Below are 27,741 nucleotides of genomic sequence, written 5' to 3'. Positions count from 1 at the left end.
ACCAGGCATGGATCCCACGGGACTTTTCCGTACCTTGTGCAGAATAGCGATGGATACCGACCTTACCCACCCATTGTTCTATTTTTGCTCTTTCTCACTCTTTTGGGGTGTACCCTCATTTAAAATTTCTGAAAAAAAGCAGTGTTGGCTACCTAGTCCTCCTCAGGGCCAGATTAACATAGGAGCTATTGGAGCTGCAGCTCCAGGCCCCTACCTTAATATAGGCCCCGGGTTGGCCATATTCACTGTTACCGCTCTTCTGTCACTTGTAAACACAGAAGTCTGGCTTCTATGCTCGCTTCCCCAGGCAGCTCCCTCAGAACCTCCCCACACAGCACGAAGGCCGGACAAGGAGGGACAGTTGCCGATGCATGGATGTGTTTATGGGCTTCAGAGACAGCATCCCATGTTGAATTAGGCATGCATGGCTGCACCCTTCCTCCTCTGGGTGCATGCCAAGCCACGGCCCTTAAGGCCCTTCAAAATCCTCAGCACCAAGCTGGTGAGGTGTGAGCAGCCTATTGCATTAGGGTGTGCACCCCAAAGTTTAAATACACATGCATGTGTTTGCCTACATGGCCCCGATACATTACTCTCCCTGCTGGCAAAGTGAAACAGAGCAGAGTAGGTCCGAGGGAGATCTTTCCCATCTCCTCACTGGCAAACAGCGCGATAATGCTATGTGCCCTAGGTGATTAGGGTGTGCCCAGGTACACCCGGCACACCCTGTGCGCACGCCTATGACACCGCCACATCCACCACCACCTCAACCTCCCTCCTACTCCATATGGGCCTCGTCCTTCAGAGATGAAGAACATTGTTTTATTTTTCTGTTTTTTTTTTGTTGTTTTAAGTTATTTCCCTATCCACATTTGTTTGCAGAGCACTTGCCATGCTCTTAACTACGTTTTGCTGCCATTTTCAGCACTCTAGCCCTTTCCATTGGTGTTTTAGAGACATTTTAGTGCCTGAAAGTTCGGGTCCCCATTGACTTCAATGGGGTTCGGTGTCCGGGAAAAGTTCTGCAAAAGTCCGGGACACGTACCTGGACTTTTTTGTTAAGTTCGGCTGAACCCGCCGAACACGGACATCCAGGTGTCCGCTCAACTCTAGTTATGATTGCTTTACTGTGATCACTACACTGTGCTTTCTTTACAGGATAGACATGAATGCGTAGGACTCCTACCGGCGGGACCTCCTAAAACCAATTCACCTCTTTCCAATTACCCTTCACATCTCCTCTCTTTCAATTTTTTCCTGCTCACACCAACCCCCCCTTTTTTTTTTTTCTTCTCTTTCATATATACCCAATCAATTTTCTATCTAGGCTTGATGGGTTTTACTCTTGGAAAAGTGGCATAGTAGGAGGATTTAATTGGCAATAGCATCTCTCCCGTCCTCCACCGCCACTTCATCCATCCTTCTTGTTTTATGGTAAAATGCTTCGGGGATACAATCCTATAGTATACTACAGAGACCTACCATTGAACTTACAGTAACCCCTGGGCTTGATACACTGTTAGCCTATAAAAGTTAATGTACACGTATGTATAATGAGAGTTTATCTTGTCTTTATCCCCCTTCCTTGCAATTACACATTTTAATCTTTGCCTCTTTCTTATGCTGTAATTCTGATTTTGAGGATATATAATTATAATGTAAAAACTACACTTCTTTGTACTGTACACATCCCTGTACCAGGGATCCCCCTGTACATTCCACCACATGCTTTAAAGGCTACACACATCACTCACCAGATGTTGGTGCCATACAGCAAGGAGAGTCAATAATGCTTTTAGGTCCTTCTGGGGACCTGTCCCACAGTTCCTGATGTCTCCTGTGGCTCTCAGGGATCCTTGCTTCTCCCCTTTACGAGAAGGTTAGGCAGGTAGAAAATAAATGGAGAGACAGTCTTTTATAGTGTAAAATTCCTTAGGTATGTGTTTTTAAAATAACTAATATAAAAAGCCTCACAACTGCAATCGAAATCATAAAAAATCGACCATGTGGAATAAGCAAATAGATGGATGCTGACTATGCTCTGGCGTGCGTTCCAGTTGCTGGGCCGGAAGTGATGCACAGAAACACCAGCTTGGCGCGTTTCGTCATCAGTTAGCGACATCTTCTGTCGTGAAGACGTCGCTGACTGATATGGTATAGCAAGCGCTGCCTGAGAATAATTTAAATTTTTACATTACAATGAAATTACAACATGGCTTTTGTAGCAGGTGTAAATGCTATATTATTTTTTGTATATACATTTTTCCACAATAGTGGAATTGCCTGTTTTACTCTTTTTCTTTCATGCACAGTCATCAGTCTGACTGAAATCTAATTAGAAAGAAAGAAATAAGCTCGCTATGTGGCTGATTTCAGTTTAGTAGTCATTCTGAAGGGATAGTGAATGAAATGCCTGGTACACATAGAGCTGCTACAGACGAGTCTACAAATCTTTATGTGAAAGAGAATCATAGAAATATGGAACAGCATCATTTTAAAAATGTTAGTAACATACGAAATTACACATTACAGCAATAACTCAAAATATATGGTCACTTTTAATATGCCAAAGTTTTTTTTTGTGGCAGCTGAAATCTGGCTGGTTGTTATTGACAACACAGACATTCTTCTTCCCTCCTGTTTTTATAAATCATCTCCAATGTTACTACACAAAATGTCAAGAGGAGGTTGTAACTCTATTACTAGACATGTAATGAGCACTATATATCTGTCACAAGACGTCAGCTATATGTCATGTAATTTTTCTTACACAAATCTCAAATGCACCACAGCTGGAAATACAGAGTGTAATACACACTGAGATCCAAACTGTAATATATTGCTGTTACGTTTAAAATCAATACTGACAGCACCCAGTATTTTTTGCAAGATAAGTGCACAGGCTATAAAGATACTACAACAGGAAATGTCACATTTATTTCTGAACAAACAAGATAAAACGTATACTTATCAGCAGAGTCAATGCCCTGATTTGGACAGCTGCATATACTAAGAACTAGTAGTAGAAAGAATGACCTACAGTAAATGAAAACATTGCAATGTCTGGGTTAGTTCTTTAGGTCCAAAGTATCCATGAACAGAAGTAACCCCAAACAATTTCATGTCAGAATGCTTCTAAAAGTACAAGAAAAAATATTGCAAAGATGTCATAGGCCCTTGTTCCTCATGGGCTGGCATAGCTCTAATCTGCCCTCCTTTGTAGGGAGAGTCCCCATTAGAACCAAAGTCATGTTCATATTCCTATTCACTCTATAGTTACAGCCTCTAGTATAAAGAAAATCCAAGGCCATCAGATTTGGATAAAATAGGGAATGGTTAAAACCCCTTAGGCTTTTATTTCAGTCTATGACTTTTTTTTAATTTATTTATTTATTTATTTATTTATTTTTTGGAGGGGGGGATCTGAAAAAAACTTTAGGTAGGCATTATAATGTCCTCAGTGTTACATTCCCCCCAAAAATGAATTGCAATATATTTATTTGGTTGTTCCTGATTATCTAAATACCAATACCAAATACTGAGAAGCTACTGAAATCATGGTGCTTGAAGATGGGCTTTAATTTCATTATTTACAATATAAATATTTTCAATATCAGGCAAGAATAGACAATAAAATGGAAGGTGGAAAAAATGTTGGATCATATTACCATGAAATGTGAGCAAAATGTTCAAGAGATTGCTGAAAGTTTTCATATTTGTATAAAAATTGAAAATAGTGTAATGCTTTTTTTTTTTTTTTTTTTGCATTGACAAAGCATGTAGGAGTCATTTACCAGATGTTGACCAGTCATTGATAAATTCAGATAATTCTGTCTCTCTTACATACAGTACATATGGGTGGTCCAAAAAGGAAGTAGTGGCTTTCAAATGAATGTACAGTATAGAAATACGCTTCAGTGGGTAGAGGTTACAGAGGCAGATATGTTTCAATAACAAGAGTTCCTTAGAAAGACCAGGAATTTATCTAGAGGCAAATTTGAAAGTATAAGAATAACCCCCTTGGTGATGGAGGATATTGGTTCATTATCTCTTTCTAGGTGTGTGTTTTGGTGAGGCCTTAAACAATCAATAAAAGTACATTACAGCTACTGTAAACTTCATGTGTTTTTAAAGCAGAGTACACACAGACCAAAAAAACGGTTGCTTTTATAAATGAAGATCAGCATATTGGGATATTAGCAGTAAGCAAGACAAAATCACTGATGTCTGTAGAGACCCAAGCAACATGCCACGACTACACATTACAGATGTATTCCAGAATTCTTAGAGCCTAATGTTAGTTAAAAAAGCAACACAAGGAATGGTACTTATATGCTGTGAGAAGTATCCCTTGCTCTGCTGGCTGAATCCCCCCCCCATCATACCCCCACAGTGGTAAGGCACTCAATAGATTCTGGAGGCAGACCTTTGATTCATTTGCCAATTCTCCAACCGTGGAGCGCTTTTCATTAATGGTATCTTCGATTAGTGAAAGGGGGAAAAGGGGTGGGGATAGTTGGCACTCTTAATGAGTACTTATGACAGGTATAGCAGCTGTATCAACTATGGCTGCATCAGAAAATTATGGCTGGGGGGGTATGAGGGGGGCAGAGGATGCAAGATGTCAACTAAGACAGCAATTTCCAGCACAAGGGACACTTTTCAATCAATATAACTACTGTCCTTAGTGCTATTTATTTTATTTTTTTTAACTAAATGTAGGCTTTAAAACGGTAGTAAACTTTGGCTCACGTATCATGTGCAACTAAAAGGCCAATTTATTATACTCTTTAAAATACATCTCAATCCATTCACCCCCCTACCATGTTTATTCTTTGATTGCCTGTTTATTTTCTTTTCTTTGTATTCTAGTTGAAGCCGGCACCATCTTAGCTCCTGTCCGCTCCTTCCTCCCCGCAGCTACACCCTTTCCTCTGGGTCCTCTCGCACAAGTGCAGTGGACCCGCTCGCTCCATTGATGCTGAGCAGCGATGTTACACCCCCTGTGATGTAGCAAATCACATTGGGTGTTTATCAGGAAATGCTCAAGGGATTTGTAGTCTTGCGAGATTGCCTGCAATTTATGCAGTCACAGCATCAGGATGAACAAAGTGTCGGCACACGGATCATGCTGTAAACAGAATGCGCATGTGCCGGTGACATCATTGAAGAACACATCAGGCAATTTTTTCTAAAGGGTGCAAGTTGGAACAGTAAGAAAGATACTAATGTATCTTTTTACCAGTTCTGAACTGGAAGGATTTGCCCCCTTAATGACCAGGCCATTTTTTGCAATTCAGCACTGCGTTACTTTAACGGAAAATGGCGTGGTCTTGCGGCACTGTACCTAAAATAAATTGATGTCCTTTTTCCCACAAGTAGAGCTTTCTTTTGGTGGTATTTAATCACAAAAGAGCAATGATTCTGAAAAAAAAAAAAAAAGCAATATTTTTCACATTCTGCTACACAACACCCCCCCCCCCCACCCAAAAAAAAAAATGTAAAAATCCAAATGTTTCATCCTTTTAGGCCAACTTATATTCTGCTACATATTTTTGATTTTAAAAAATCGCAATAAGCGTATTTTGATTGGTTTGCGAAAACGTTATTGTGTCTACAAACTAGGGTTATGTAATTTTTATTTATTTATTTTTACTAGTAATGGCGGCAATCTGCGATTGTTAGCGGGACTGCAACATTGCGGTGGACAGATCAGACCCCTAACTGACATTTTTGACACTTTGGGGGGGAACAGAGACAATACTAATCAGCAGTGGCGTAGCGTGGGTTGTCAGCGCCTGGGGCAAAGGTAAGTAATTTGCGCCCCCTACACAACTCTACTAGACCACTACACAGACCACCACACTGACACCTACACTGACCTAGCTGACCACTACACAGACCTACCTTATTCCTACACTGAACTACCTGATTACTATACTGACACCTACACAGACCTTCCTGACCACTACACAAACCTACCTGACTACTACACAGACACCTACACTGACCTATCTTATTCCTACACTGACCTACCTTATTCCCGCACTAACCAACCTGATCACTACACTGACCTACCTAATTTCTATACTGACACCTACACAGACCTACCTGACCACTACACAGACCTACCTGACCACTACACAAACCTATCTGACCACTACACAGATACCTACACTGACCTACCTGATTACTATACCAACACCTACACAGACCTACCTGACCACTACAAAGACCTACACAGACCTATACCAACACCTACACAGACCTACCTGACCACTACAAAGACCTACCTAACCACTACACAAACCTACCTGACCACTACACAGACACCTACACTGACCTATCTTATTCCTACACTGGCCTACCTGATTACTATACCAACACCTACACAGACCTACCTGACCACTACAAAGACCTACCTAACCACTACACAAACCTACCTGACCACTACACAGACACCTACACTGACCTATCTTATTCCTACACTGACCTACCTTATTCCTGCACTAACCAACCTGATCACTACACTGACCTACCTAATTTCTATACTGACACCTACACTGACCTACCTGATCACTACACAAACCTACCTGACCACTACACAAACCTACCTGACAATTACACTGACCACTAAACAGACCTACCTGTTTCCTGCACTAACCTACCTGATCACTATACTGACACCTACAGAGACATATCTGACCACTACAGAGACCTACCTGATTCCTACACTAACCTACCTGATTACTATACTGACACCTACACTGACCTACCTCATCACTACACATACCTACCTGACCACTACACTGACCAACCTGATCACTACACTGACCTACCTAATTACTATGCTGACAATTACACAAACCTACCTGACCACTACACAGACCTACCTGACCACTACACAGACCTATCTGACCACTACAATGACCACTACACTGACCTACCTGTTTCCTGCACTAACCTACCTGATCATTATACTGACACCTACAGAGACCTATCTGACCACTACAGAGACCTACCTGATTCCTACACTAACCTACCTGATTACTATACTGACACCTAGCTCACCACTACACAGACCTACCTGATTCCTGTACTAACCGACCTGATCACTACACTGACCTACCTTATTACTACACTGACCCCTACACTGACCCTTACACTGACATTCCTGATTCCTACACTGACCTACCTGACACCTTCACAGACCCCTACACTTACACACCCACATTGACCCCTTCACTGACCCCTAGACTGACCCCTTCACTGACCCCTACACTGACCCCTTCACTGACACCTACACGGACCCCCCCCTACAGTGACACCTACACTGGCCCCCCTTCACTGACCCTTCTTCCTTGCCCTTGCTTCACTGACCCCCCTTGACTGCCCCCTAGACTGAACCCCCTAGACTGAACCCCTTTCACTGAGACCTACACTGAACCCCCCCACACTGACCCCCTTCACTGACACCTACACTGACCCCTTCACTGACATCTACACTGACCCCCCTACAGTGACACATACACTGGCCCCCCTTCACTGACCCTTCTTTCCTGCCCCTCCTTCACTGATCCCCTTTCACTGACACCTACACTGACACCTACACCGACACCTTCACTGACCTCTTCACTGACACCTAGACTGGCCCTCCTACACTGATTCCCCCTACACTGACACTTACCCCTCTACACTGACCCCCACACTGACCCCCTACACTGACACCTAAACTGTCCCCCCTACACTGACACCTTCACTGATCCCCCTACACTGACCCCCCCTACACTAACACCCCCCTTCACTGAACCCTTACACTGACCCCCTACTATGACCCCTTCACTGACACCTACACTGACCCCCTCCACTGACCCCCCTACACTGACCCCCCACATTGACACCTACACTGACCCCTTCACTGACCCCCCCCCCCACATTGACACCTACACTGACCCCCCCCCCCCACTGACACCTACACTGACCCCCTACACTGACCCCCCTACGCTGACACCTACACTGACCCCCCTTCATTGACACCTACACTGACCCCTTCATTGACACCTACACTAACCCCTTCACTGACACCTACACTGACCACCCCTACACTGACCCACCCTACACTGACCCCTCCTACACTGACACCTATACTGACCCCCTACACTGACCCCCCCTGTGGGCATGGTACAGGAGAATGCAGGGCTGTGAGCATGGTAATGGTACAGAAGAATGCAGGGCTGTGGGCATAGTACAAGAGAATGCAGGGCTGCAGACATGGTACAGGAGAATGCAGGGCTGCGGGCATGGTACAGGAGAATGCAGGGCTGTGGGCATGGTACAGGAGAATGCAGGTACAGGAGAATGCAGGGCTGAGGGCATGGTACAGGAGAATGCAGGGCTGTGGGCATGGTACAGGAGAATGCAGGGCTGCGGGCAATGTACAGGAGAATGCAGGGCTGTGGACATGGTACAGGAGAATGCAGGGCTGCGGGCATGGTACAGGAGAATGCAGGGCAGCATGTATTGTACAGTAGAACGGAGGGCTGTGGGCATGATACAGGAGAATGCAGGGATGTGGGCATGGTACAGGAGAATGCAGGGCTGCGGGCATTTTACAGGAGAATGCAGGGCATCGAGCATGGTACAGGAGAATGCAGGGCTGCGGGCATGGTACAGGGGAATGCAGGGCTGCGGGCATTGTACAAGAGAATGCAGTTCTGCGGGCACGGTACAGGAGAATGCAGGGCTGCAGGCATGGTGCAGGAGAATTCAGGGCTGCAGGCATGGTGCAGGAGAATGCAGGGCTGCGGGCATGGTGCAGGAGAATGCAGGGCTATGGGCATTGTACAGGGGAATGCAGGGTTGCGGGCATGGTACAGGAGAATGCAGGGCTGTGGGCATGGTGCAGGAGAATGCAGGGCTGCGTGCATTGTACAGGAGAATGCAGGGCTGCGGGCATTTTACAGGAGAATGCAGGGCTGCGGGCATTGTACAGGGGAATGCAGGGCTGTGTGCGCATGGTACAGGAGAATGCAGGGCTGCTGGCATGTAGAGATGTCCCGAATGGTGCAGGAGAATGCAGCGCTGCGTGCATTGTACAGGAGAATGCAGGGCTGCGGGCATTTTACAGGAGAATGCAGGGCTGCGGGCATTGTACAGGGGAATGCAGGGCTGTGTGCGCATGGTACAGGAGAATGCAGGGCTGCTGGCATGTAGAGATGTCCCGAATGGTGCAGGAGAATGCAGGGCTGCGTGCATTGTACAGGAGAATGCAGAGCTGCGGGCATTTTACAGGAGAATGCAGGGCTGCGGGCATTGTACAGGGGAATGCAGGGCTGTGTGCGCATGGTACAGGAGAATGCAGGGCTGCTGGCATGTAGAGATGTCCCGAATAGTGTTGAGCGAACACGGACTGTATTATTCGTGTTCGTACCGAATAATTGGATTTTTTGTACCCGAACACGGACACGGACACTTTACTGTATGTTCGGGTAAAAATCCGTGTTCGGTCGTTTTATTTCCGGGTTTTGCATGCTTTGGCGCTCTTTTCATGGCGGGCTTTCAACAGCCAATCAACAATCGTTTAACTGGTGTGCCTTAAGCCATCCCAGCCATGCCTGCAAATGTCTCAGTAGCTGTGATTGGCCGTCTGAAGCATGTGACCAAGTCTTTATAAGTTCGAGGCAGCCGCAGCGGCGTCATTATGCTGCTTAGATTCAGGGACAGAGCACACATCAACGTGCTGGCTGCTGATTAGGGAAAGATAGGCAGGAAAAAACCATTTGTGTCCGGATAGAATTGAGGGACAGGTCGGAGTGTTTAGGCAGGGCGAGTTGTAGGCATTTTAGGGATAGAGTCTGCTGAATTATAGGGTCAGTGTCTTCTACAAACTACAATCGATATTGCTGTGTGGGGGGTGGGGTGAATCTGCACTCAATCCTGATCTACGATCTCTTCTCAATCCTGTTAGGGACAGAGTCTGCTGAATTTTAGGGAAACTGTGTTCTACAAACTACAATCGATATTGCTGTGTGGTGTGGGATTGGAGATAGGCAGGTGTCAGTGATCCACATCCATTTTTCTGTGTGTGAGCTGCAGTGAACACAATCTTTTTGGGCTGCAGTGAACACAATCTTTTTGGGCTGCAGTGAACACAATCTTTTTGGGCTGCAGTGAACACAATCTTTTTGGGCTGCAGTGAACACAATCTTTTTGGGGTGCAGTGAACAAAATCTTTTTGGGGTGCAGTGAACACAATCCTTTTTGGTGTGCAGTGAACACAATCTTTGTGGGGTGCAGTGAACAAAATCCTTTGTGGGGTGCAGTGAACACAATCTTTTTGGGGTGCAGTGAACAAAATCCTTTTTGGGGTGCAGTGAACAACATCCTTTTTGGGGTGCAGTGAACACAATCTTTTTGGGGTGCAGTGAACAAAATCCTTTGTGGGGTGCAGTGAACACAATCTTTTTGGGGTGCAGTGAACACAATCTTTTTGGGGTGGAGTGAACAACATCCTTTTTGGGGTGCAGTGAACAAAATCCTTTTTGGGGTGCAGTGAACACAATCTTTTTGGGGTGCAGTGAACACAATCTTTGTGGGGTGCAGTGAACACAATCTTTTTGGGGTGGAGTGAACAACATCCTTTTTGGGGTGCAGTGAACAACATCCTTTTTGGGGTGCAGTGAACACAATCTTTTTGGGGTGCAGTGAACACAATCTTTGTGGGGTACAGTGAACAGAATCTTTGTGGGGTGCAGTGAACACAATCTTTGGGGGGTACAGTGAACACAATCTTTGTGAGGTGCAGTGAACACAATCTTTGTGGGGTGCAGTGAACACAATCATTGTGGGGTGCAGTGAACTCAATCTTTGTGGGGTACAGTGAACACAATCTCATACTTCTGAAGGTTTGAGGGTGCTGCCTGTTCCATACTCCCCCTACTCCTCATCTAGCCTTTTAGGGGTACAAACAATAGTAATTGGGGCCTAGTGTGGTTGTGTACGTGTGATATACATACACTTTTTTGGGATCATATTTTCTATTCCGCTATTTAATCAAAAACCTTTGGGGATCAGTTAAATTGGGGGATAGTCTGTGTTGGTACGTGTGAGAGAGATCCACCTTTCCAAGTTGTTGGGGTTCATCTCATACTTCTGAAGGTTTGAGGGTGCTGCCTGTTCCATACTCCCCCTACTCCTAGCCTTTTAGGGGTACAAACAATAGTAATTGGGGCCTAGTGTGGTTGTGTACGTGTGATATACATACACTTTTTTGGGATCATATTTTCTATTCCGCTATTTAATCAAAAACCTTTGGGGATCAGTTAAATTGGGGGATAGTCTGTGTTGGTACGTGTGAGAGAGATCCACCTTTCCAAGTTGTTGGGGTTCATCTCATACTTCTGAAGGTTTGAGGGTGCTGCCTGTTCCATACTCCCCCTACTCCTAGCCTTTTAGGGGTACAAACAATAGTAATTGGGGCCTAGTGTGGTTGTGTACGTGTGATATACATACACTTTTTTGGGATCATATTTTCTATTCCGCTATTTAATCAAAAACCTTTGGGGATCAGTTAAATTGGGGGATAGTCTGTGTTGGTACGTGTGAGAGAGATCCACCTTTCCAAGTTGTTGGGGTTCATCTCATACTTCTGAAGGTTTGAGGGTGCTGCCTGTTCCATACTCCCCCCTACTCCTAGCCTTTTAGGGGTACAAACAATAGTATTTGGGGCCTAGTGTGGTTGTGTACGTGTGATATACATACACTTTTTTGGGATCATATTTTCTATTCCGCTATTTAATCAAAAACCTTTGGGGATCAGTTAAATTGGGGGATAGTCTGTGTTGGTACGTGTGAGAGAGATCCACCTTTCCAAGTTGTTGGGGTTCATCTCATACTTCTGAAGGTTTGAGGGTGCTGCCTGTTCCATACTCCCCCTACTCCTAGCCTTTTAGGGGTACAAACAATAGTAATTGGGGCCTAGTGTGGTTGTGTACGTGTGATATACATACACTTTTTTGGGATCATATTTTCTATTCCGCTATTTAATCAAAAACCTTTGGGGATCAGTTAAATTGGGGGATAGTCTGTGTTGGTACGTGTGAGAGAGATCCACCTTTCCAAGTTGTTGGGGTTCATCTCATACTTCTGAAGGTTTGAGGGTGCTGCCTGTTCCATACTCCCCCTACTCCTAGCCTTTCAGGGGTACAAACAATAGTAATTGGGGCCTAGTGTGGTTGTGTACGTGTGATATACATACACTTTTTTGGGATCATATTTTCTATTCCGCTATTTAATCAAAAACCTTTGGGGATCAGTTAAATTGGGGGATAGTCTGTGTTGGTACGTGTGAGAGAGATCCACCTTTCCAAGTTGTTGGGGTTCATCTCATACTTCTGAAGGTTTGAGGGTGCTGCCTGTTCCATACCCCCCCTACTCCTCATCTAGCCTTTTAGGGGTACAAACAATAGTAATTGGGGCCTAGTGTGGTTGTGTACGTGTGATATACATACACTTTTTTTGGATCATATTTTCTATTCCGCTATTTAATCAAAAACCTTTGGGGATCAGTTAAATTGGGGGATAGTCTGTGTCGGTACGTGTGAGAGAGATCCACCTTTCCAAGTTGTTGGGGTTCATCTCATACTTCTGAAGGTTTGAGGGTGCTGCCTGTTCCATACTCCCCCTACTCCTCATCTAGCCTTTTAGGGGTACAAACAATAGTAATTGGGGCCTAGTGTGGTTGTGTACGTGCGAGATACATACACTTTTTTTGATCATATTTCCTATTCCGCTATTCAATAAAAACCTTTGAGGATCAATTGAATTGCGGGATAGTCTGTGTCGGTACGTGTGAGAGAGATCCACCTTTCCAAGTTGTTGGGGTTCATCTCATACTTCTGAAGGTTTGAGGGTGCTGCCTGTTCCATACTCCCCCTACTCCTCATCTAGCCTTTTAGGGGTACAAACAATAGTAATTGGGGCCTAGTGTGGTTGTGTACGTGTGATATACATACACTTTTTTTGGATCATATTTCCTATTCCGCTATTCAATAAAAACCTTTGAGGATCAATTGAATTGCGGGATAGTCTGTGTTGGTACGTGTGAGAGAGATCCACCTTTCCAAGTTGTTGGGGTTCATCTCATACTTCTGAAGGTTTGAGGGTGCTGCCTGTTCCATACTCCCCCTACTCCTCATCTAGCCTTTTAGGGGTACAAACAATAGTAATTGGGGCCCAGTGTGGTTGTGTACGTGTGATATACATACACTTTTTTGGGATCATATTTTCTATTCCGCTATTTAATCAAAAACCTTTGGGGATCAGTTAAATTGGGGGATAGTCTGTGTCGGTACGTGTGAGAGAGATCCACCTTTCCAAGTTGTTGGGGTTCATCTCATACTTCTGAAGGTTTGAGGGTGCTGCCTGTTCCATACCCCCCCTACTCCTCATCTAGCCTTTTAGGGGTACAAACAATAGTAATTGGGGCCTAGTGTGGTTGTGTACGTGCGAGATACATACACTTTTTTTGATCATATTTCCTATTCCGCTATTCAATAAAAACCTTTGAGGATCAATTGAATTGCGGGATAGTCTGTGTCGGTACGTGTGAGAGAGATCCACCTTTCCAAGTTGTTGGGGTTCATCTCATACTTCTGAAGGTTTGAGGGTGCTGCCTGTTCCATACTCCCCCTACTCCTCATCTAGCCTTTTAGGGGTACAAACAATAGTAATTGGGGCCCAGTGTGGTTGTGTACGTGTGATATACATACACTTTTTTTGGATCATATTTTCTATTCCGCTATTTAATTTAACTGGGCCTCCATGCGAGACCTGTGTGCCTTGTTGCGCTGTTTTGAGTACTCCACCAACATGGCCAGTGGCAATGACGCCGTTCTCAGCTTAACTATCCCACTTCTATGCCTCCTTGAAAAAACAATTCGGGCGATGATGGAAGAGGATGTGGCACAGGATGAGGAGGAGGAGGAGGATGAAGAGGTAACATTTCCAAGGCTTTCAGGGCAGTCATTCGCAAGGGGCTCCGAGGGTGGGTTCCTGCACACGCAAACGCCAGGGACGCAATTGTCCAGCAGGGGCACAGTTCTGGAGGATGAGGAGGATGAGGAGGAGGAGGAGCTGGAGGAGGAGATGGAACCATGTTCACAGCAGGGTGGCACCCAGGCCAGCTCATGGCCATCACTGGTGCGTGGCTGGGGGGATACAGAGGACACGGACGATACACCTCCCACAGAGGACAGCCTTTCGTTGCCTCTGGGCAGCCTGGCACACATGAGCGATTACATGCTGCAGTGTCTCCACAACGACCGCCGAGTTGCCCACATTCTAACTTGTGCTGATTACTGGGTGGCCACGCTGCTGGATCCCCGTTACAAGGACAACGTACCGTCCTTAATTCACTCACTGGAGCGCGATCGCAAGATGCGCGAGTACAAGCGCACGCTGGTAGACGCCATGCTGCTGGCATTCCCATCTGACAGCGGGGCCACAGTGGAAGCACAAGGCAGAGGAGGAGGAGGAGGAGGTCGCCAACGCAACCAGGGCACCGCCAGCACCTCAGAAGGCAGGGTTAGCATGGCCGAAATGTGGAAAAGCTTTGTCAGCACGCCACAACAAACAGCAGCACCAGCAGCTCAGATGGAACGTCTTAGCAGGAGGCAGCATTTTACCAACATGGTGGAGCAGTATGTGTGCACACGCCTACATGTAGTGAATGACGGGTCTGCCCCCTTCAACTTCTGGGTCTCCAAATTGGGCACATGGCTTGAGCTTGCCCTTTACGCCTTGGAGGTGCTGGCGTGCCCTGCAGCCAGTGTATTATCTGAACGGGTATTTAGCACGGCTGGGGGCGTTATAACAGACAAGCGCAGCCGTCTGTCCAGAGACAATGTGGACAAGCTCACGTTCATTAAAATGAACCAGGCATGGATCCCACGGGACTTTTCCGTACCTTGTGCAGAATAGCAATGGATACCGACCTTACCCACCCATTGTTCCATTTTTGCTCTTTCTCACTCTTTTGGGGTGTACCCTCATTTAAAATTTTTGAAAAGAAGCAGTGTTGGCTACCTCGTCCTCCTCCTCAGGGCCAGATTAATGTAGGGGCTATTGGAGCTGCAGCTCCAGGCCCCTACCTTTTATATAGGCCCCGGGTTGGCCATATTCACTGTTACCGCTCTTCTGTCACTTGTAAACACAGAAGTCTGGCTTCTATGCTCGCTTCCCCAGGCAGCACCCTCAGAACCTCCCCACACAGCGTGAAGGCCGGACAAGGAGGGACAGTTGGCGATGCATGGATGTGTTTATGGGCTTCAGAGACAGCATCCCATGTTGAATTAGGCATGCATGGCTGCACCCTTCCTCCTCTGGGTGCATGGCAAGGCACGGCCCTTAAGGCCCTTCAAAATCCTCAGCACCAAGCCCATGATGCTGTTAATCCGGCCCTGGTCCTCCTCCACCGCCGCTTCCACCTACACCGCCCATAGGTGTGCGCAGCCTATTGCATTAAGGTGTGCACCCCAAAGTTGAAATACACATGCATGTGTTTGCCAGCAGGGAGAGTAATGTATCGGGGCCATGTACCTGTAGGCAAGGAGAAATAGAGCAGAGCAGGTCCCAGGGAGATCTTTCCCATCTCCTCACTGGCAATGCTATGTGCCCTAGGTGATTAGGGTGTGCCCAGGCACACCCAGCACACCCTGTGCGCACGCCTATGTCACCGCCACATCCACCACCACCTCAACCTCCCTCCTACTCCATATGGGCCTCGTCCTTCAGAGATGAAGAAGAACATTGTTTTATTTTTCTGTTTTTTTTTTGTTGTTTTAAGTTATTTCCCTATCCACATTTGTTTGCAGAGCACTTGCCATGCTCTTAATTACGTTTTGCTGCCATTTGCAGCACTCTAGCCCTTTCCTTTGGTGTTTTAGAGCCATTTTAGTGCCTTAAAGTTCGGGTCCCCATTGACTTCAATGGGGTTCGGTGTCCGGGAAAAGTTCGGTAAAAGTCCGGGACACGGACCCGGACTTTTTTTTAAAGTTCGGCCGAACCCGTCGAACACGGACATCTAGGTGTTCGCTCAACCCTAGTCCCGAACTATTCGCCGGCGAACAGTTCCCGGCGAACATCGCTTGTTCGCGTTCGCCGCGGCGGGCGAACTTATGCGATGTTCGGTCCGCCCCCTATACATCATCATTGATCAAACTTTGACCCTGTACCTCACAGTCAGCAGACACATTCCAGCCAATCAGCATACCCTCCCTCCCAGACCCTCCCACCTCCTATAAAAAGCAAGGACAGCATCCATCTTAGATTCATTCTGAAGCTGCAGTGCTAGTTAGAGCAGGGAGAGTGCTGCTGCTGCTGAATTAATAGCAAAATCGTTAGCTAGGCCAGTGTTCTGTGTCCACTCCTGCTGTAAGGACAGCGTCCTGACAGCACCCCAAAAAGCCCTTTTTAGGGCTGGTACATCAGTCTGACAGCACCCCAAAAAGCCCTTTTTAGGGCTGGTATTTCAGTCAGCTTTTATATATATATATATATATATATTGTGCAGTTGCCTGCCCGCCGTGTGTGAGAGGCCACAGACCCACCACAGACTGTACTGTGTGCACACCACACTCATATCGGGTGGCACAGTACCTTGCAGTTAAAAAAATAATTTATTTTTTCCTCTGTCATAATTGCAGTTGCCTGGCCTGCCAGTGAGTGTCAGGTCCACAGAGTGTACTGTGCCCACTGCAGTGCCCACCACTCATATATACGGTGGCACAGCACCTTGCAAATTAAAAAAATATATATTTTTTATAATTGCAGTTGCCTGGCCTGCCAGTGAGTGTCAGGTCCACAGATTGTACTGTGCCCACTGCAGTGCCCACCACTCATATATACAGTGGCACAGCACCTTGCAAATTAAAAAAATATATATTTTTTTATAATTGCAGTTGCCTGGCCTGCCAGTGAGTGTCAGGTCCACAGAGTGTACTGTGCCCACTGCAGTGCCCACCACTCATATATACGGTGGCACAGCACCTTGCAAATTAAAAAAAATATATTTTTTATAATTGCAGTTGCCTGCCAGTGAGTGTCAGGTCCACAGACTGTACTGTACCCACTGCCCAACACTCATATAGGGTGGCACAGCACCTTGCACGCATAGTACCACTAATCTAAAAAAAAATGACAGGCAGAGGCAGGCCACCCCCCGCAGGGGCCGTCGTGGTCATGGTGCTGTGATTTCCTTTGGCCCTAGAATAATGCCCAGTGTTCAGAAGCCCCATACCCTGAACTCAAAAAAATTCTGAGGACATAGTTGACTGGCTTACACAGGACACCCAATCTTCTACAGCTTCTGCTCAGAACCTTGATGCACCATCCTCCTCCAGCTCAGCTTCGGGCACCTCTCAATTTACCACTCGCCCGCCCGCCGGCACCACCACCAACACTAGCTCCACAGCCGCTTCACTTGATCTGTCAGAGGAGTCATTTACACATCATTTGGAAGGAATAAGTGATGCGCAACCATTAGTGCCAGATGATGTAGATAATGGGGATATGTCGCAGCATTATACACATGGACGTACATTGTGATGATGATGATGATGTTGTACCTGCTGCTGCTGCCTTTGCTGAGTTGTCAAGTGAAGCGGCCGATGATGACGATGTGTCCGTGGATGTCACCTGGGTGCCTGCTCAAAAAGAAGAAGAAGAAGAGGGGGAAAGTTCAGATGGGGAGACAGAGAGGAGGAGGAGACGAGTTGGAAGCAGGGGGAGGTCATCGCAAGGAGCTAGTGGCACAGTCAGACAGCATGTATCGGCACCCGGGGTCAGCCAGACAGCACGCCAATCAACGCAAGCTGTTGCCACCACCAGAATGCCGTCATTGCAAAGCTCAGCAGTGTGGCATTTTTTTGTTTTGTGTGTCTGCCTCTGATAACAGCGATGCCATTTGCAACCTGTGCCAAAAGAAACTGAGTTGTGGGAAGTCCAACACCCACCTAGGTACAACTGCTTTGCGAAGGCACATGATCTCACATCACAAACGCCTATGGGATCAACACATGTGTACAAGCAGCACACAAACTCAAAGCCACCATCCTCCTCCTGGTCCAGCATCTTCAGCCACGTCAACCACTGCTGTCCTCCTTGCCCCCTATCAACAACCCGCCACTCCGCCTCTCACCTTCAGCAGTTCCTGCTCATCTGCCCACAGTCAGGTGTCTGTCAAGGAAATGTTTGAGCGTAAGAAGCCAATGTCACAGAGTCACCCCCTTGCCCGGGGTCTGACAGCTGGCTTGTCGGAACTCTTAGCCCGCCAGCTTTTACCATACAAGCTGGTGGAGTCTGAGGCCTTCAAAAAATTTGTAGCTATTGGGACACCTCAGTGGATGGTACCCGACCAAAATTTTTTTTCACAAAAGGCAATCCCCAACCTGTACTCTATTGTGGAAAAGGAAGTCATGTCATGTCTGGCACACGGTGTTGGGGCAAGGGTCCATCTGACAACTGATACCTGGTCTGCAAAGCACGGTCAGGGCAGGTATATCACTTACACTGCGCATTGGGTGAACCTGCTGGCGGCTGCCAAGCATGGAATGCGTGGCTCTGCAGAGGAGTTGGTGACACCGCCATGACTTGCAGGCAGGCCTGCTGCCACCTCCTCTACTCCTCCTACTCCATCCTCTTTGCTAACCTCCTCCGCTAAGTCCTCTTCTGCTGTTGCGTCTTGCTTCACACCAACTGCACCCCCCCAGCTCCCCAGGGGCTATTCCACATGCCGGATACGACAGCATCACGCCGTCTTGGGGTTGACTTGCCTGAAAGCAGAGAGTCTCACCGGACCAGCACTCCTGTCCACCCTGAATGCATAGGTGGATCAGTGGCTGACCTCGCACCAACTGGAGATCGGCAAAGTGGTGTGTGACAACGGAAGCAATTTGTTGGCGGCATTGAATTTGGGCAAGTTGACACATGTGCTGTGCATGGTACATGTGTTGAATCTGATTGTACAATGCTTTGTGCAGAAGTACCCAGGCTTACAGGACGTTCTCAAGCAGGCCAGGAAGGTGTGTGGCCATTTGAGGCGTTCCTACACCGCCATGGCGCACTTTTCAGATATTCAGCGGCGAAACAACATGCCAGTGAGGCGCTTGATTTGCGACAGCCCGACAAGTTGGAATTCAACACTCCTAATGTTCGACCGCCTGCTCCAACAAGAAAAAGCCGTCAACGAGTATTTGTATGACCGGGGTGCTATGACAGCCTCTGCGGAGCTGGGTATTTTTTTGACACGTTACTGGATGCTCATGCGCAATGCCTTTAGGCTGATGCGTCCTTTTGAGGAGGTGACAAACCTAGTGAGTCGCACCGAAGGCACCATCAGCGACATCATCCCATATGTTTTTTTCCTGGAGCGTGCCCTGCGAAGAGTGCTGGATCAGGCCGTAGATGAGCGTGAAGAGGAAGAGGAAGAGTTGTGGTCACCATCACCACCAGAAACAGCCTTATCATCGCTTGCTGGACCTGCGGCAACGCTGGAAGAGGAGTCAGAGGAGGAATATGGCTTTGAGGAGGAGGAACACCAACTACAGCAGGTATCCCAGGGTGCTCGGTGTCACCTATCTGGTACCCGTGGTGTTGTACGTGGCTGGGGGGAAGAACAGACCTTCAATGAGATCAGTGAGGACGAGGAATTGGACATGAGTAGCTCGGCATCCAACCTTGTGCAAATGGGGTCTTTCATGCTGTCATGCCTGTTGAGGGACCCTCGTATAAAAAGGCTGAAGGAGAACAACCTGTACTGGATGGCCACGCTACTAGACCCCCGGTAAAAGCAGAAAGTGTCTGAAATGTTACCGAATTACCGACAGTCGGAAAGGATGCAGCAGTTACAAAACAAGTTAAAAAGTATGCTTTACACAGCGTATAAGGGTGATGTCACAGCACAATGGGAATCTAATAGGGGAAGAGGTGAAAGTAATCCTCCTCCTACTACGACCACGCCGGCAAGGACAGGATGCTTTACAGACGTGTTGTTGATGGAGGACATGCAAAGCTTTTTAAGTCCTACGCATCGCCACAGCCCTTCGGGGTCCACCCTCAGAGAATGACTCGACCGACAGGTAGCAGACTACCTTGCCTTAACTGCAGATATCGACACTCTGAGGAGCGATGAACCCCTTGACTACTGGGTGTGCAGGCTTGACCTGTGGCCTGAGCTATCCCAATTTGCGATAGAACTTCTGGCCTGCCCCACTTCAAGTGTCCTGTCAGAAAGGACCTTCAGCACAGCAGGAGGTATTGTCACTGAGAAGAGAAGTCGCCTAGGTCAAAAAAGTCTAGATTACCTCACCTTTATTAAGATGAATGAGGCATGACAGTGGGGGATGCATTTGACTAAAAAAGGCCTGATGAGATGACTTGGGCTAAAAATGGTCCACACGCTGCTGTATTTAATCTCTGCATGCCGGATGACTTACGTGACTTCTCCGCCACCAACTAGGGTTCAAGCCGCAATGTTTTAGTGCACTTTCTGCCTAGAAAACCTCAATTTTTCCGGCCGCTGCTACAGCAGCGGCTGCAACAATACCTGCTTTTCAGGCATGTGTACATGCCTAATTTTTCTGGCTTCTGGTGCTACACTGTGGCTGCAAAAAACAAAACACAAATAAATGGCACATACATGTCTCAATTCCCCTTCGTGATCGTTACCTTGTTGTGGTGAAGGGGCTTGCGTTTCACAATGAAGCGATCACCTCTAGGAGTGTGTTGGCAATGTTGGCACACCCCAGATGATAAGGTCGTTGCTTCATTGTGAACAGACCAAAAGCGATCGTCTGGATCATTTTTCATAGAAAAAACATTCATTTTCTTTATGATCATCTTAGGTGATCATTAAAGCCTACTAGGCCAACAATGGGCCCACACTGCAGAATCATTGTTTTCTGGGTCACTTAATTGTCACTGAACTACCTCAGCACGACCATAGGCTTTGAAAAACCACCATCGCCTGCAATCTCCCAAACGTGCGCATGAGCACAGTCATCACTACAGCAAGATTGACGCATAGAGGAATAAAATTTATGTCATGAGTGTGTCAACTATTGACAACTCTTTGTGGTTGTCTAAAATCTATGCGATACACGTCCCCTGATAGGGGACGTAACAGGGATTAAACTGATAAGAATAGTACTACTTAACACACCACTCATATAGGATGGCACAGTACATTGCACAGTGCACGCGCAGTGCCCAAAATTGGAAGTAAGAGGACAGACCAACCATCTTTTTCCATCTCCCGGTTCCTAAAATCTATTCCATACACCGGCCCCTGATAGGGGACGTAACAGGGATTAAACTGATGAGAATAGTACTACTTAACACACCACTCATATAGGATTTCACAGTACATTGCACGGCGCACGCGCAGTGCCCAAAATTGGAAGTAAGAGGACAGACCAAACATCTTTTTCCATCTCCCGGTTCCTAAAATCTATTCGATACATGTCCCCTGATAGGGGACATAACAGGGATTAAACTGATAAGAATAGTACTACTTAACACACCACTCATATAGGATGGCACAGTACATTGCACAATGCACGCGCAGTGCCCAAAATTGGAAGTAAGAGGACAGACCAAACATCTTTTTCCACCTCCCGGTTCCTAAAATCTATTCCATACACCGGCCCCTGATAGGGGAACGTAATGTAACAGGGATTAAACTTATAAGAACAGATTTTTTTAATTAAAAAAAAAGAGGACAGCCTCTGTGGAGCTGGGTATTTTTTGGCCGCGTTACTGAATGCTCATGCACAATGGCTGTAGGCTCATGCGTCCTTTTGCGGAGGTGACAAACCTGATCAGTCAAACCCAAGGCAACATCATCGACCTCATCCCATATGCATTTTTTCTGGAGCGTGCCCTGCGAATAGAGTGCTGGATCAGGCCGTAGATGAGCATGAAGAGGAAGAGTTGTGGTCCCCATCACCACCAGAAGCAGCCTTGTCGTTGTCGATTGCTGGACCTGTGGCAACGCAGAGAGAGGAGTCTGAAGAAGAGAAGTCAGAGGAGCAAGGTGGCTTTGAGCAGGTGGAAGACCAACCACAGCAGGCGTCCCAGGGGGCTTGTTGTCACCTTTCGGGGACCCTTGGTGTTGTACGTTGCTGGGTGGAGGAAGAGACCTTCAATGACGTCAGTGAGGACAAGGAACGGGACATGGCTAGCTTGGTATCCAACCTTGTGCAAATGGGGAGTTTTCAGTTGTGCAAATGGACTGACTGACTGTTAAATGGGGAGTTTGGTCTGTCAGAGTTTGGTCTGTCACTGTGAAGCGGGCGTAACCCTTACACTACCTGATCGATACAACATCATACCTGATCGTATACACACACTGGATGTTTTAAAGCACGTTATTCCAAACAATTTAGGAATGTTAGGTGATTTATGCCCTTTATGGATTAAAACCCGACTGTGTGTCAACTACGTAATTTTCCATGGGAGTTTTGCCATGGATTCCCCTCTGGCATGCCACAGTCCAGGTGTTAGTTCCCTTGAAACAACTTTTCCATCACTATTGTGGCCAGAAAGATTCCCTGTGGGTTTTAAAATTCGCCTGCCTATTGAAGTCTATGGCGGTTCGCCCGGTTTGCCCGTTCGCGAACATTTGCGGAGGTTCGCGTTCGCCGTTCGCAAACGGCAAATTTTAGGTTCACGACATCTCTACTAAAAATATGCACTGTTACTATAATAATGACATTGGCAGGGAAGAGGTTAACACAGTGGGTGATCAAGGGGTTAAATGTAAGCCTAGGGTAGTGTTTCTAACTGTATGGGGGTTGGGCTTTTGAAATGATCATAGAGACCTGTGATCCTATATAGAAGGATCACAGGCGCTCTGTGATCACTCCAGAGAGAAGAAGGGTCAGCTGTGTTTACAACAGCTGACTGTCCTCTCACAGCGGCTGTCGCAGGCCCCATGCATCGGCTTCCCTGCTGCCGAGTGGGGGCAAGAGAGTGCCGCTGGCGGAGCGCACTTGCCCCATAGCACCAGGCACGCGACCGATGTAGTACTAGGATGGTTTGCATAGGAGTGGCGAGGATTTTGCTGCTCAATGACCAGGCCCCTTTTTTCAACTTGGCACTGTGCAATTTTAACTGACAATTGCGCGGTCATGCAGTGCTGTATCCAAACAAAATGTACGTCCTTTTTTTCCTACAAACAGGGATTTCTTTTGGTGGTATTTGATTACCCCTGCACTTTTTATTTTTTGCGATATAAATTTAAAAAAAGCAGAAAATTTAGCGAAAAATTTACATTTTCTACTTTGACTGTTAAAAAATATCCAATATATTCAATTTTTGTCATATATTTAGGCCAAAATGTATTTAGCTATATATCTTTGACAAAAAAATTCTGAATGAGTGTATTTTTATCCACTTTAAGATCGGAAGATTTTACCCCCTTCCTGACCAGGCCATATTTTGCGATTCGGCACTGCGTTACTTTAACGGACAATTGCACGGTCGTGCAACGCTGTACCCAAATGAAATTGACATCCTTTTTTTTTCGCATAAATAGAGCTTTCCTTTGGTGGTATTCGATCACCTATGCAATTTTTAATTTTTGAAAAAAAGAGCGACAATTTTTTAAAAAAACAATATTTTTCACATTCTGATATGTAACATTCCCAAAACAAAAAATTTAAAAATCAAAATTTTTTAACATTTTAGGCCAATTTGTTTTCTGCTACATATTTTTGGTAAAAAAAATCACAATAAGCGTATTTTGATTGGTTTGCGCAAAAGTTATCGCGTTTACTAACTACGGGAAAGATTTATGTAATTTTTATTGGTTTTTTTTTTTTACTAGGAATGGCGGCGATCTGCGATTTTTTTCGGGACTGTGACATTGCGGCTGACAGATCGGACCCCTAACTGACATTTTTGTCACTTTTGGGGGGACCAGTGACATTACTACAGTAATCAGTGCTGTAAATATGCACTGTTACTGTAATAATGACATTGGCAGGGAAGGAGTTAACACTGTTGGTGATCGAGGGGTTAAATGTATGCTTCATGCTTACTGACGTGTGTGTGTGTGTGTGTGGGGGGGGGGGGTTCTGTGACACAGACAGAGATCACAGATTCAGCTATGCTTACAAGGGAAGAGAGGCAATCGCCGCCTCTCCTCCTCCGGCCCGCCTCCTGCTGTGTCTAAACATGGTGGGAGCTAGCCTCCGGCAGCGCACGCACGCTGCCGAGACCACTAGGAATCCAGCAATGTAGGTCTATGTCACTGGACCCAGGGGAGCCGCTATGCTGCAGTAGCAGTGCAGTGAGTGCTTGGCAAGTGGTTAAGTGGTTAACTATGCTTAGCAGACAAGTATCTGCTAAATGTTCTTTAAACAAAACAAAATAGGATTGAGCACCCTGGTTTAAATTCCAAGAAAAGTTGTCAGCCAAGCACATAAGAGCATTTCCCACCTCATTTTTAGAAACTACTTGCCCCTCAGAACCGCAAATAAAAGTTGCAAACTTGCTTCTGGGTTTGGGGTGTGCACGGGGTAATTTGCTGCAGAACAAGTTTGTTAGTCAGTACTGGCCAATAATTCTGTAGTCAATCAGGTTCAAACACCGAAAAACAGGATACTGTATGCACCGCAATTCTCTCCCTAAGCCCTTTTCAGTTCAGGGAGAGATAAAAATAGCACATATACACTTGCGCACACCTGTTAGGCACATTTAACACTTTGATTGCCCTACAGTTAACGCTTTGATTGCCCTGTAACCAGTGTCATTACTACAGTATGCAGTATTTATTCACTGAAAACTGTATTAATACTGTATTAGTGTCACTACTAGTGACATCAGATAATGTCAGATAGCATAAGAGTCAGTTAGCACCCCTCCCAGCCAGGGTTAGCTAGTGCCAGATTGACCGCACACTTTCAAAATCACACTATAAGTCACTGGTTACCACCATTACTAGCATAGTGTCTGAACGGATCAGTTTTTTGATCACTATCAGAACTATACTAGTGTCAATAGTATAGTTTCCCTTATATTGTTGCAGAACACAAATACACGTATAAAAGTATACTTAGATAACACCCCACTTCAATATGTGGTATTGGGGGGCCACTGATCTATCACACCAGTTGTACAAAAAATTGGCCAGTGAGTTTGGCACTGTGTGTAGCGGAGTTAACACAGCAAAAGAAGCAATATTGTTGCAGGACACAAATAAACTTGTAAAAGTATACTCAGATAACACCCCACTTCATCATGTGGTATTGGGGGGCCACTGGTCTATCACACCAGTTATAATACTTTTTTAAAAGTGCTTTTGTCACTGTTTGTAGTATTGCTGCAGAAACACTCAACACACCAGTCACAATGCTGCACAGTGCACAATACAAATCCACTATAATATGCTTTCTATATTATAAAGTATATTATAAGTGTATTACACCCCTATATAGTGCACTGCACACCAAAGAATAGTACACCTATACCAAATACCAGTACTTAAAAGGACTTTTGTGGACGTTAACAGAGCGATTTGTGTCACTGACGATCTGTCCCTGGTGCACACAGCAAACCTACCCCTACACTGACAAAAGAGACAGTACACCTATACCAAATACCAGCCCTTAAAAGGACTTTTGTGGACCTTAACAGAACGATTTGTGTCACTGACGATCTGTCCCTGGTGCACACAGCCAACCTCTCCCTACACTGACAAAAAGCAGATTGTGAAATGGCCGCCAGGTCAGGTCTATTTATAAGGTAGTGGGTATGTCCATGTGCTGAAATGTTTCAATTGGCTGTCCCGTTCCACCTGATGGCTGTGTCATGGGTCAAAGTTCTCCCCAACGTAAACTAATATGGCCGCCGTGAACAATGCCATATGTTCGCAAAATCGGCGGACTGCGAACGAGCAAAGTTCGCGGCAAACCGACCGCCGGGTGAACCGCAAGGCCATCCCTACTCACTATGTACCTCTGAATTTACTGCCTAAAATGTCCCAAAAAGGTACATTATTAATGAGGCCTACAATCGTCACCAACATGAGGCCTGCAATCAGCTTGAGGTGACTGCTGCACACTGTGGGAGGAAGGCCCTCAATCTCCCTCCCACTGAGAGGCAGGAGCCATTGTGACATGGCGGGTAGTTAAGGAGGGTCAAACAAGACCCCCCCCCCCCCACCTCTGCTTTTGTGCCCAGTCCAATGCTATTTGGGCCTGCCCTCTTTTTTTCAGGAAACCCTGCTCTCTGCCCCCCTGATCTTGAAAAAAAATTCAGGCAGTTGGTTTCTTTTTCATTTATGGAAATGGCTCCAGTGCTTCTTGTAATCCGGGGCCAAACAGATGATCACCTGGCAAGGGAAGACCACACAGGTGCAATTTGGAAGAGTTGTCACCAAACCAAGTCTTGAGCCAGAAGGCCCTTCTGGCCAAATTGATCAAAGCAGAGGTCCTGGCTGCCATCCTGACTGACTCGGTGGAGGCATCAGCCAGAGAGTTTACCGCCTGAAACAGGAGTGGGAAAGATTTAAGGATCTGATCTCTTGCAGAACCCGCAGTGAGGTGAATTTGGATTTGTGATAACCAGAACTCAAGATTTCTGGCTACACACATAGATGCTAAGGCAGGTTTGAGACTGACAACAGATTTCCTCTTGGGCGCTTGCGCCTGGGCTTTGTCCTGAGCCTTGGCCTACAGTCAGAAAACAAAGACTGTAATGTTGAAAATTAAGCTACCCAAGTTCTCCAAAACACACCCCAGTGCAAGAGAGAGAGAAGGTGCCCCCTCACCAAAGTCCCGCTAAGCCTATGGGGGAGGAGAAAAGCACCAAAGGATAGGCAAGAGGAAATCCGATTCCCAGGCTTACCTGTGAGGTGCTTCCTTGTGCAAGCTTCTGCTGAATTCTCACACTGAACACCAGCCACCCAACAATTCCCCTGTTTGCACCTTTAAGGAGACTGGAGACAGCATCTCTGGCGCCAGCTGATGACATCACACGGCCTGAAAGTGAGGCTCTCGCCACTTTCTTCTAGCCAACGTGGAGAGCAGGAGCTCTGCCTCTTCCACCTCACAAGCCTTGGGATCAGTGTTTTTGCCGTTCAACCTGGACACAGCCAGCCATGCTGCCTGCGGGTACACGCTCTACCTCGGGCTTTGAGAACCATCTAGCCTTGAACCAGATTGGGGCTACTTCCACCTGTTCACAAACAACTAGGATTCCCTACCTAGTCCCAGAGGACAGTTCATTAGACCCAGGAATCCACCAGGATTTATGTGGTGGGGTTAAACTGTTTCCTGTCCTAATAGGAGGAGCCCTAGGTCTCATGGGCTCCTGAAAGATGACTTTAGAAAAAATGTCTGTGGAGGATTGCCTTGGCATCCATGTCAGTGGAATACAGCAGGGGAGCTGGAAGGTGGACTATGTGGGGTGCATAGAACTAAAGGGATCTGGGGGGGGGGCTTTGAGGGTTAAAGGACTCTTAGAGAGGGAGAAGGCTAATGGATTCTTGGGGAGCTCTGAAGAGGAGAGGGAAGGTTTAGGGCTTAGTTGTCCACCATCCCCTGTGTACTCACAGTGCAGACCTCCCTTAAAGCTGGAAATGACAGCAGCTTCTCCTTCCTCTCCTCTCTGGTCATCTGACATGACAAAGGGCAGTCTGCCAGTGGCATTGTGCTGGGACAGAGGTGTGCCCTCAGTGGA

Source organism: Pelophylax lessonae (genome assembly GCF_965119305.1).
Source record: "Pelophylax lessonae genome assembly, chromosome: 1".
NCBI classification, from domain to species: domain Eukaryota; kingdom Metazoa; phylum Chordata; class Amphibia; order Anura; family Ranidae; genus Pelophylax; species Pelophylax lessonae.
Note: the sequence above shows the minus strand (reverse complement) of the source record.